Here is a 12,677-nt window from a genome sequence, read left to right on the forward strand (position 1 = left end):
TTGACAGAAGGAAAACACCTGAGGTGTGCTCCACAACTATCCCATAACTGTCCTGAGTTTTCTGCTGAAGGACACTTTTTTGGGGGTTCAAGAAAGTGGAAACAGAGCAGTAGTCTTAGTTAAGGATAGAGGGAGTAGAGGTCTGGGCTGCTGAAGCAGCTGAAATTGGCAGGGTAGAATATCTGAAACTAGGTAGCTGTGAAAGAGAGGGTCCCAAAAGTCTACATGGTGATTCACCATGTGTCCTTGGTCAAGAGCTGGGCTGAATATAGCCATGAGAAGACTCTAATGCCTAGCAGAAATTGCTTTCTGCATGTCATGCAGCGTTGAGAGACATTGGAGTTCCAGCTCAGTGGGGTAGAGAGACCTTATTAAGCACTTCAGGCATTCATCTGAGATGCCAGAAAGGCATCCTTTAAGGGTCATACCTTAGTATAAAAAGCATGTCTTAGAACAAAATTCAAAATTTTGTTTCCTCATATCACATGCAGTAACAAAGAATAAAAACAAATCAGACAGGCCAAGGGGAATTTACAAGGATAAAACCAACACCCATTGAAGGAAGATAACATTGTATCATTTACAATGTCAAGCATACAATAAAAAATTAATAGGCAAGTGAAAAACCAGAAAAAATGTGATCCATACTTAAGAGAAAGCAGTCGAAAGAAAATGACTTTGAGAAGGCTCAGTTGGAGGAACTAGCAGGAAATAAATTTTAGCATAACTCTTATAACTATGTTCAAGTATTTAAAGGTCACAATGAACAACTAATGGAGAATCTCAGTGGAGAAATGAAAGCCATTAGAAACAAATGAAAATCTAGAACCAAAAGTACAATATCTGAAATGAAAAATTCACTGAATGGGCATAACAATGGAACGGAATTGGCAGGAGAAAGGGACAATAAACTTAAAGATAGAAGTTATATAATCTGAAAAACAGAAAGAAAAGATATTGACAATTAAAGAAATGTAACATCAGATATCTGCAGGTCAAGACCAAGCAGTTTAAATACATGTGCAAGTGAAGTTCCAGAAAGAAAGGAGAGAAAAATGTGACAAAAATATTTGAAGATATACTGCACCAAATTTGTCCAATATGATAGAACACATCAATTTACAGACCCAAGATGGTCAGAAAACGCCAAGCAAAATAAATACAAAGCAAGGGCTTCCCTGGTGGCACAGTGGTTGAGAGTCCGCCTGCCGATGCAGGGGACATGGGTTCGTGCCCCGGTCCGGGAAGATCCCACATGCCGCGGAGCAGCTGGGCCCGTGAGCCATGGCTGTTGAGCCTGCGCGTCCGGAGCCTGTGCTCTGCAACAGGAGAGGCCACAACAGTGAGAGGCCCATGTACCTCAAAAAAAAAAAAAAAAAAAAAAAAAAAAAGCATATCACACGTATATACATCTTGATCAAACAGTTTAAAATCAAAAAGGGGGAGAAACATCTCTAAAGCAGCCAGAGGGAAAAGATACATTAAATATAGAGGAGCAAGAATATGCATTACAATTGACTTTTCACTAGCAATAATGGAAGCCAGAAGACAGTGGAGCAGCATCTTTAAAATGCTGAAAAGAAAAAATGGTTCACACTGAATTCTACAATCAGTGAAAATATCCTTCACAATTGAAAGAGGAGCTCTTCTTTTGTTCTTCCCCTTACCTTGGGAATAAGGACTACACTCCACAAGCAAGGGCAGAACTGAAACAGAGCACCCCAGTAGTCTAAAACCAACTCTTGACAGGATCAAAGTGAGTCATAGGTACTCTATTTGCAAGCCAAAAGAAAACTCAACCCTCCTTGGAGGAACATAATTTCATTCAGGGTCTCTACAAATTTTCATCTATTATATGTAGCATCAAGTCTAAAAGTTACAAAACAAACAAAAACCCAGTAAGCAAATCAACAGAAATAGAAATAGACCCACAAGTAATTTAGAGTTTTGATTTATCTGAGGACTGCAAAATAACTGAAATTTAAAAGTTCAGGGCTTCCCTGGCGGCACAGTGGTTAAGAATCCGCCTGCCAATGCAGGGGACATGGGTTCGAGCCCTGGTCCGGGAAGATCCCACTTGTCGCAGAGCAACTAAGCCCGTGTGCCACAACTACTGAGCCTGCGTTCTACAGCCCGTGAGCCACAACCACTGAGCCTGTGTGCCACAACTACTGAAGCCCGCACGCCTAGAGCCCATGCTCCACAACAAGAGAAGCCACCACAGTGAGAAGCCCACGCACTGCAACGAAGAGTAGACCCTGCTCACCACAACCAGAGAAAAGCCCCCATGCAGGGGGCTTAAAAAACAATTAATTAAATAAAATAAATTAATTTAAAAAATAAAATAAAAGTTCAAACAATAACAAGTAATTTTAACAGAGAGCTGGAACCCATACAGAAGACTTCAATAAAACTCCTAGAACTGAGGGGAGGAGGGAAGTTAAGACTGAAATTGAGAATTAGATAGATGGATTGAGGAACTATCTAGAATCAGCAAAACAGTGGACTAGTAAACCAGAAGAGGTGAATAAAAAGTATCCAGATTAATTCACAGAGAGAATTAAAAGGGTATAAAATACAGAACATAAAATAAGATACAGCATAAGAATGTCTAACAGACCATTAGACATTAGACACAGAAAGGTGGTCAGAATTTTTGGCCTGAACCCAACTGGGTTGATTGTGTGCTAAAACAAGAATATCAACATTTTTCATAGGATTTAAACAAGACCTAGATTCTCTTAACATTCTATTCAAAATGTCCAGGATGCAATCAAAATTACTTGGCATACAAAAACCTGTAACGTTCCAATTCAAATAGAAAAGACAATCTACAGACACTAATTCTGAGATGACGGAGATGTTGAAATTATCAGACAAAGACTTCTAAAGCAGCTATGATGAAAATGCTCCAAGAAGTAATGATGAATACTTTGGAAACAAATGGACAATAGAAAATATCAGCAAAGAAACAAAATGGAAAAAGTAACCACACAGAAGTTTTAGAACGGAAAAATATATGTACTATCTTCCACAGTGAGAGGGTGAAATATTTCACTGAATAAGGGCAGTAGCAATATTGAGATGGTAGAAAAATGTGTGAGTGAACTTGAAGATATATTATCTTCAAGGATGAACAATAGAAATTATCTAGTCCTAACAAAAGAAGGAAAAAACAAAAAAGAGTGAAAAGAAATGAACAAAGCTTCAGGAATCTCTGAAACAATTCCAAAAGGTGTAATGTGTCATGACTCCTGGAAGGAGATGATAAACAGTCTATTGCAACAAAAAATATTTGCAGAACTAATGGCTAAAAATTTCCTAAATTTTGTCAAAGGCATATACCTAGAGATTTGAAAAGTTCAGAGATTTGAAAACTCCAAACAGGATAAACCCAAAGAAATCCATGCCAGATGCTGGGAAAACTGGACAGCTACCTATATGTAAAAAAAAATGAAATTAGAACATTCTTTAATACCATACACAAAAATAAGCTCAAAATAGTTTAAAGACCTAAATGTGAGACCTGACACTATGAAACTCTTAGAGGAAAACAGGCAGAACACTCTCTGACATAAATTGCAGCAATATCTTTTTCAATCTGTCTCCCAGGGTAATGGAAATTTAAAAAAAAATAAAAATAAACAAATGGGACCTAACTCAACTCAAAAGCTTTTGCACAGCAAAGGAAACCATAAACAAAATGGAAAGACAACCCACAGAATGGGAGAAACTATTTGCAAATGATGTGACTGACAAGGGATTAGTCTCCAAAATTTACAAACAGCTCATGCAGCTTAATATCATCAAAACAAAGAACCCAATCAAAAAATGGTCAGAAGACCTAAATAGACATTTCTCCAAAGAAGTCATACAGATGGCCAAGAGGCACATGAAAAGATGTTCAACACTGCTAATTATTAGAGAAATGCAAATCAAAATTACATTGAGATATCACCTTACACCAGTCAGAATAGCTATCATCAAAAAATCCACAAACAATAAATGTTGGAGTGGGTGTGGAGAGAAGGGAACTCTCCTACACTGTTGATGAGAATGTAAATTGGTACAGCCACTATGGAGAACAGTATGGAGGTTCCTTAAAAACCTAAAAATAGGACTTCCCTGGTGACGCAGTGGTTGAGGGTCTGCCTGCCGATGCAGGGGACACGGGTTCGTGCCCCGGTCCGGGAGGATCCCACATGCCGCGGAGCAGCTGCGCCCATGGGCCGTGGCCGCTGAGCCTGCGCGTCCGGAGCCTGTTGCTCCGTTGCACCGCAAAAAAAAAAAAAACAAAACCTAAAAATAGAGCTACCATATGATACAGCAACCCCACTCCTGGGCATATATCCAGGGAAAAACATGGTCTGAAAGGATACATACACCCTAATGTTCATTGCAGCACTGTTTACAGTAGTCAAGACATAGACGCAACCTAAATATCCATCAACAGAGGAATGGATAAAGAAGTTGTGGTACATATATACAATGGAATATTACTCAGCCATTAAAAAGAATGAAATAATGACATTTGCAGCAACATGGACGGACCTAGAGATTATCATACTGAGTGAAGTAAGTCAGACAGAGAAAGTGAAATATCGTATAATATCACTTATATGCAGAATCTAAAAAAAATTTATACTAATGAACTTATTTACAAAACAGACTCACAGGCTTAGAGAACAAACTTATGGTTACCGGGGGGAAGGGTGGGGGAAAGGGATAGTTAGGGAGTTTGGGATTGACATGTACACACTGCTATTTTTAAAATGGATAACCAACAAGGGCCTACTTATAGCACAGGGAACTCTGTTCAGTATTATGTAAGAACCTCGATGGGAAAAGAATTTGAAAAAGAATAGATACATGTATATATATAACTGAATCACTTTGCTGTACATGTGAAACTAACACATTGTTAATCAACTATATAAAATTAAAAGTTAAAAAGAAAAGAAATCCATGCCAAGACACTTAATAATAAAACTACTGAAACCTAAAGGCAAAGACAAAATCTTATATGATGACAAAGACAGATGATGCATTACTTATGGGGAACAAAGGAAAATGATTATTTGAATGACTGTAGATTTCTCATGAGGAATTGTGAAAGCAGAAGGGAATGAAACAGTATTTTTTAAAGCTCTGAGGGAAAAGAACCCTCAGCCCAGAATTCTATATCCAGTGACAATACCTTCATGAATGAAAGTGAAATAAAGACACTCTCAGATGAAATCAAAGAGAATTTATTGTCAGCAGACCTGTTTTAAAAGAAATGCTAAAGGAAGTTTTTAAGACAAAAGGGAAATGATTCAAGAAGGAAACTTGGAAAATCTGGAATGAAAAGAATTCAAGAGACATGGTAGATAGCTGGGTATATATTATAAACTTCTACTTCTCTCCAGTTCTTTAAAATATGTTTGATGGTTGAAGGCAAAAATAGCAACAGTGTGTGATAGTGGTTTCACTGTATGTAGAGGTAATACCTTATATTTAAAAACTACCATATCAACTAGGGAGGGTAAATTGACTCTATGGTGCTAACTTTGAAAGTTGTAAAATTTGATTCTATGTACTGCAAAAAGTGATGTATAACTAACATTATCTTGATAGCAACCACTAAAAAACCTATACAAAGAGATGTAGAAAAAAACATAATAAATTAAAAGTTTAAATAATTCAAACGAAGGCAAGAAAGGGTAACCAGAGGAATGAAAAATAGAATAAACAGGAAACAAATAGTAGACATAAATTTTAAAAAATCAACTATTATATAAGATATATGTGTTCCCAAAACAAAAATTTAAAAACAAAGATTGTCTGAATGAATAAAAACACAAGTATCTCATTTCTTTTTTTTCTTTTTTTTTTTTTTACATCTTTATTGGAGTATAATTGCTTTACAATGGTGTGTTAGTTTCTGCTTTATAACAAAGTGAATCAGTTATACATATACATATGTTCCCATATCTCTTCCCTCTTGCGTCTCCCTCACTCCCACCCTCCCTATCCCACCCCTCTAGGTTGTCACAAAGCACGGAGCTGGTCTCCCTGTGCTATGCGGCTGCTTCCCACTAGCTATCAGTTTTACGTTTGGTAGTGTATATATGTCTATGCCACTCTCTCACTTCGTCACAGCCTACGCCTACCCCTACCCGTATCCTCAAGTCCATGCTCTAGTAGGTCTGTGTTTTTATTCCTGTTTTACCCCTAGGTTCTTCATAACATTATTTTCCCTTAAATTCCATATATATGTGTTAGCATACAGTATTTGTCTTTCTCTTTCTGACTTACTTCACTCTGTATGACAGACTCTAGGTCCATCCACCTCATTACAAATATCTCAATTTCATTTCTTTTTATGGCTGAGTAATATTCCATTGTATATATGTGCCACATCTTCTCATTTCAAATATAATACAGGTAGGTTCAAAAGGAGAAGGATAGAAAAAGATAAATTATGCAAACACTAATTAAAATAAAACTAGAGTAGATATATCAATATCAAAGTAGATATCTGAGCAAAAACATTTACCTGGGATGAGGGATATAACATAATGACAAAAGGGTCAATTGACCAAGAGGAAATATGGTCCTAAATGTGTATGCACCAAACAATAGATTTTTAAAATATATAAAGCAAAAATTGACAGAACTGAAGAAAAAACCAGACAAATATACAATTAGAGATGTCAGCACTCCACTCTCAGTAGTTCATAGAACAAATAGAAAATCAGCAAGACCTAAAAAAAGAAAAAGAAAAAGAAAACCAGCAAGATATAGAACTCAACAATACCATCAACTGACTGGATATAGTCCACATTTATAGAATGTCACTCTACAACAGCAGAATATACATTCTTTTCAAATGAACATGAAACATTTGCTAAGACAGACCACATTCTGGGTAATAAAACAAACTTTAAATTTTTTTAAAAATTGAAATCATGCAAAATGTTTTCCCTGATCATAATGGAATTAAGTGGAAAATCAGTAATAGAAAGAAATCAAGAAAATCTCCAAACTCTTGGAAGTTAAACAGCATGCCTCTAAATAATCTCTGGGTCAAGTAAAAAGTTTCAAGGAAAATACAGTTGACCCTTGAACAACATGGGAGTTAGGGATGCCAATCCCTGCACAGTCAAAAAATCCATGTATAGCTTTATGTTGACCCTCTGGATCCAGGAATCCATGGATTCAACCAACCATGGATTGTGTAGTATTGCAGTATATATTTATTGGAAAAAATTTGCACATAACTTGACCCATGCAGTTCAACTCCAAGTTGTTCAAGGCTCAGCTGTATTTTGAACTAAATAAAAATGCATTATTATGAAACCATATTTAATATGTACTCTAAGTCAAGAATAAATATTGTGATCTCTCTGTTAACCACTAAAGAAATAATACAATAAATAATTTTCCAGTTATCTATTGCTGCATAAAAAACTACCCTCAAATTACTGCTTTTTAAAAATTGAGATATAATTGACATACAAATAGTTCTAGGTGTATAATATAATGATTAGATATGTGTATGTACTGTGATTACCACAACAAGTTTAGTTTACCACAGTAAGTTTAGTTAACATTCATCACCACATATAGTTACAATTTTTTTCTTTCTTGTGATGAGGACTTTTAAGATTTACTGTAGTAGCAACTTTCAAATATATAATACAGTATGGTTAGCTAAAGTCACTATGCTGTATATTACATCCCTAGGACTTATTTATAAGTGAAAGTTTGTACCTTTTAAAACACCTTTACCCATTTCAGCCACTCCCCACTCCTGGCAACCACCAATCTGTTCTCTGCATCTATGAGTTTGGTGTTTTTAGTTTTTTGTTTTTAAGATTCTAAATAGAAGTGATCATACAGTAATTGTCTTTCTCTGTCTGGCTTATTTCACTTAGCATGATGCCCTCAAGGTCCATACATGTTGTTACAAAAAATATAATTTCCTTTTTTATGGCTGAATAGTATTTCATTGTGTGTGTGTATGTGTGTATATATATATATATATATATATATATATATATATATATATATATATATACACACACACACACACACACCACATTTTTTTTAACCCGTTCATGTGTTAATAGGGTGTCTCCATGTCTTGGCTATTGTGAATAATGCTTTAATAAACACAGGGGTACAGATATCTTTTTGAGTTAGTGATTTCATTTCCTTCAGTTAAATGTCCAGAAGTGGAATTGCTGGATCATATGGTAGTTCTATTTTTAATTTTTGAGGAACCTCCATATTGTTTTCCATAGTGGCTGTACCAGTTAACATTCCCACCAACAGTACACAAGGGTTCCCTTTTCTCCACATCCTCACCAATACTTGTTATTTCTTGTCTTTTTGATAATAGCTATTCTAACAGGTGTGAGGGGACATCTTATTGTGGTTTTGATTTGCATTTCACTGATTAGTGATGTTGAACACCTTTCCCTGTACCTGTTGGCCCTTTGTATGTCTTCTTTGTGAGGATGTCTATTCAGATGCTTTTCCCATTTATTAATTAATTTGTTTTTTCTATTAAGTTGTAGTAGTTCTTTATGTATTATGGATATTAACCCTTTATCAGATAAATGACTTGCAAATATTTTCTCGTATTCCATAAGTTGTCTTTTCACTTTGTTAATTGTTTCTTTTGATATAAAGAATCTTTTTAGTTTGATGTAGTCCCACTTTTTAATTTTTGCTTTTGTTGCTTTTCCTTTTAGTGTCATATCCAAAAAATCATTGCCATGACTGATGTCCAGGAGCTCACCATCTATGTTTTCTTCTAGGAGTTTTATGGTTTCAGGTCATAAATTCATGTCTTTAATCCATTTTGAATTGCTTTTGTGAGTGGAGTAAGATACTCGTTCAGTTTCATTCTTTTGCATGTGGCTGTTTAGTTTTCCCAACACCATTATTGAAGAGACTATCCTTTCCCTATTTTATATTCTTGGCTCCTTTGTGGTAAAGTAATTGACCATATGTGCATGGGCTTATTTCTGGGCTCTCTATTCTGTTCCATTGGTCTATGTGTGTTTTTATGACAGTACTATACTGTTTTGATTACTATAGCTTTGTAGTATAGTTTGAAATCAGGAAGTGCGATGCCTCCAGCTTTTTCTTTCTTTCTCAAGATTGCCTTGGCTATTCAGTGCCTTTGTGGTTCCATAAAAATTTTAGGATTGTGTATTCTATTTTTGTGAAAAATGCCATTGAAATTATGATAGGGATTACATTGAATCTATCCATTGCTTTGGGTAGTAGAGACATTTTAACAATGTTAATTCTTCCAATTAATGAGCATGGAATATCTTTCCATTTATTTGTGTCTTCTTCAAATTCTTTCATCAATGTCTTACAGTTTTCAGTGTGTATGTATTTCACCTCCTTGGTTAAATTTATTTCTAGGTATTTTATTCTTTTGCAATTGTAAATGTGACTGTTTTCTTAATTTCTCTTTCTGATAGTTCATTATTAGTGTATAGAAATGCAACTAACTTTTGTATATTGATTTTATATCCTTCAAGTTTACTGAATTCATTTATTCTAACAGGTTTTTTTTTTTTGGTGGAGTTTTTAGGGTTTTCTATATATAATATCATGTCACCTGCAAATAGATGCAAATGTCATGTTCCTTTTCAATTTGGATGGCTTTTTTTTTTCTTGACTATTACTCTGGCTAGCACTTCCACTGTTGTATAAAAGTGGCAAGAGTTGGCATCTTTGTCTTGTTTCTGATCTTAGAAGCAAAGCTTTCTTTCTTTCTTTCTTTCTTTTTTTAAACCATTGAGTACAGTGTTTGCTCTGGGCTTGTAATATATGGCCTTTATTGTGTTGAGGTACATTCCCTTCATACTCAGTTTATTGAGCATTTTTATCAGGGATGGATGTTAAATTTTGTCAAGTGCTTTTTCTGCATCTATTGAGATGATCATATGATTTTATCCTTCATTTTGTTAATGTGGTGTACCACACATTGATTGATTTGCAGGCATTGAACCATCATTACATGCCTGGAATAAATCATACTTGATCATGGTATAAATTTATGATAACAGTATACTTAATCATGTATTGTTGAATTTGGTTAGCTAATATTTGTTGAGGTGTTTTTGTTTGTTTTCAAAGAAGCAGAGTATTTTATTTTTTTAAAATCATCATTCAGTAAATGTTACACTATGAAATATTACATTTTAATCTCTTTTTCAACAGAAAGGTTTTCTAAAGAAATGACTTGGAGCTTTCCACGTTTATCAGATGTCTTTTCATTATTCTTTTCCATTTTTGCAATTCTGGATCCAAATTGCATGACCCATTTTGGCAGAAGAGCAGAGGTTGTAAGACCAAGTTCCACTTCTGCAAGATGCAAAATCAGTTTTTCACCAATTCTATGGGGTAAAGTCAAATTTGCCCTTTCCCAAACTGGTAGGGAATTTAGAAAGGAGACAGTTTCATGCGGGAAAGGAAATCTTCCTTCTTTTCCATGATCACCAATAACTGTCATCACGACCAAGATTTCTAGAAGAAATTCAACCCAGTTCCATCGCAATTTCCTTATTCATTCCTCTGGCCCGTGTGTGTTGAAGCAGGCACGATGACGAGAATAACCTGCAAGCTGCTCATCTGCACCGATTCCAGTAAGAACTACCTCTGCACTGCTCTAATATGGTTTTGCTTCATCCTGGGTCACTAACCAACTAACTCCTCCAGAAGCAAACCATACTGCACAGCCAATGCTATCATCCAACACTATATCCAAAGGCTGAATGAAGTGGGATATTCGAGTTCTTCTTAATCTTTGCAGTTCTTCTAGGGAAACATTAATTTCAACAAAATTCCACATCCGAAAAGGGTTGGCAGCTTGTAATTCCTTTAGTCCTGTTCTTCCTGTGATTCGATCTGGTATGTTGAATTGTTCACCAGGACTAGCAGCAGCAACGACATTTTTAGGGGATTCTTCAGAGGGCATTTCACAATGATTTTCTGTTTTCTCCCTTTTTTGTTAAAACTAGCTGGTATGGTCTTTTCTTTAGTCATGAAAGCCACATTAAGAAGATTAATTGGTTCACCTAAGGGAATATGATGGTCAGCAAGGGCTGCAATAACCATGGACTCAATCCCCCCAGAAAATAGGATTGCAACATTTGCTTTTCTATTACTAGTTTTCAAAACTTTGTTTGGTGTCAGGTTTTCATTCCTAGGTAAACACAAGACATGTCTCTTGACTGCAATACTCAGGACATCAATGAACTGCTGAACTCCTTCCTTCATGTGTCCATCAATAAGAAAGACCTGAAGGGTCTCTCGTCGGTGGGACGCTGGAAATGCTACTGCAGTGGATCTCAAATGCAGCTTGTGGCAACGTCATATTTAAAGGGACAACAGGTTCTTTAAGATACAGTTTGGCTTCATTTGCTACCACTGATATAAATGTTGACAAGTCTGCTGAAATTTGAGTCAGGCTATTAACACATTCTTTGATAGCATCCTCCCTAGAGTTATTTCCAAGGATACAAATTTAAAACAACTGATTTGGAAATGGAAGTATTCTTGAGATCAATTCTGAAAATTCCAGATACTGGAACTTCTTGCCACTGATTGGCCACTCCAGATGTTTGGGTGCCAACTGAAGAGAGACAGGAACTCTTGCCCAAATTACTAAAATGCCAAAGCAAGCTAAGATGACCAAAAAAATCCCTACCAAACCATAAAGAATGACTAGATGCTTGATAATATATAAAAGACCAAAGACGTTGGACTTTTGAGAAGAGTGACAAAATATCAGATTCATTCTTACAAGAGGAAAGATAATTAAACATTATTTGAGTATCATTCTCTTCAGCTTCAACCTTTATTCCACTAAAGACTTCTCCATTCCACAGGAATACATTTCCTCTTTCATCTTCCACAGGCTGGGCGGTCAACACCCCTCTTAAGTGAAGGACATGACCAGAAAATAAACACTGGTAATTAACATTAGACTTTAACAACTGTTTACTACTATTGGATCCCCACCATTTAAGATTACACAGTAAATCCTCTTTCAAATCTTTGCTGAAATGCTCAACAGAAAAGCTTACTGCACAACAAATGCCACCCATTTCTATGCAAATTTAAGTTTACTATTTCTTGATTTGGTCTTCTCTGAGTTTACTATTTCTTGGTATTCTTTCCTCAGCTCATCCAATATATTTTTGCTTTCAGAAAGCATTTCTGTTCAATCTGCAAGAAAATATGTTGCTGTTCTGTTGCTGCCTTTTTTGTTCTGTAATCTTGCTGCTGAGGTCTTCCTTGTGCAGAGCCAAGTTGTTGGTAGGGACCAGCCCCGCACTGTCCTTGGGTTGTACACCCTGGCTGGGCATCTCCACAGAGCATTAAATATGCAGTGTTGAGGATTTTTGCCTCCCTGTTCATCAAGAATATTGGCCTGTAATTTCTTTTCTTGTTGTGTTCTTGTCTAGTTTTGATATCAGAGTAATGCTGGCCTTGTAAAATGAGTTTGGAAGTGTTCCCTCCTCTTCTATATTTTTTGGAAGAGTTTGAGATGGATTGTTATTAATTCTTCTTTAAATGTTTGGTAGAATTCACCAGTGAAGCCATCTGTTCCTGACTTTTGTTTGTTGGGAGATTTTTTTATTACTAATTCCACCTCCTTCCTA

At 35.9% G+C, this 12,677-nt stretch overlaps 1 pseudogene across 1 annotated transcript; it reads right to left on the reverse strand.

Moving 5' to 3' along the window:
* Nucleotides 1-10,204: 10,204 nt before the first annotated feature.
* Nucleotides 10,205-12,119, reverse strand: LOC307191186 (asparagine synthetase domain-containing protein 1-like; annotated as a pseudogene). Its single transcript has one exon. The product of its transcript is annotated as an asparagine synthetase domain-containing protein 1-like (transcript).
* Between the last annotated feature and the right edge of the window lie 558 nt (nt 12,120-12,677).

Source organism: Stenella coeruleoalba, assembly GCF_951394435.1.
Source record: "Stenella coeruleoalba genome assembly, chromosome: 9".
NCBI classification, from domain to species: Eukaryota; Metazoa; Chordata; class Mammalia; order Artiodactyla; family Delphinidae; genus Stenella; species Stenella coeruleoalba.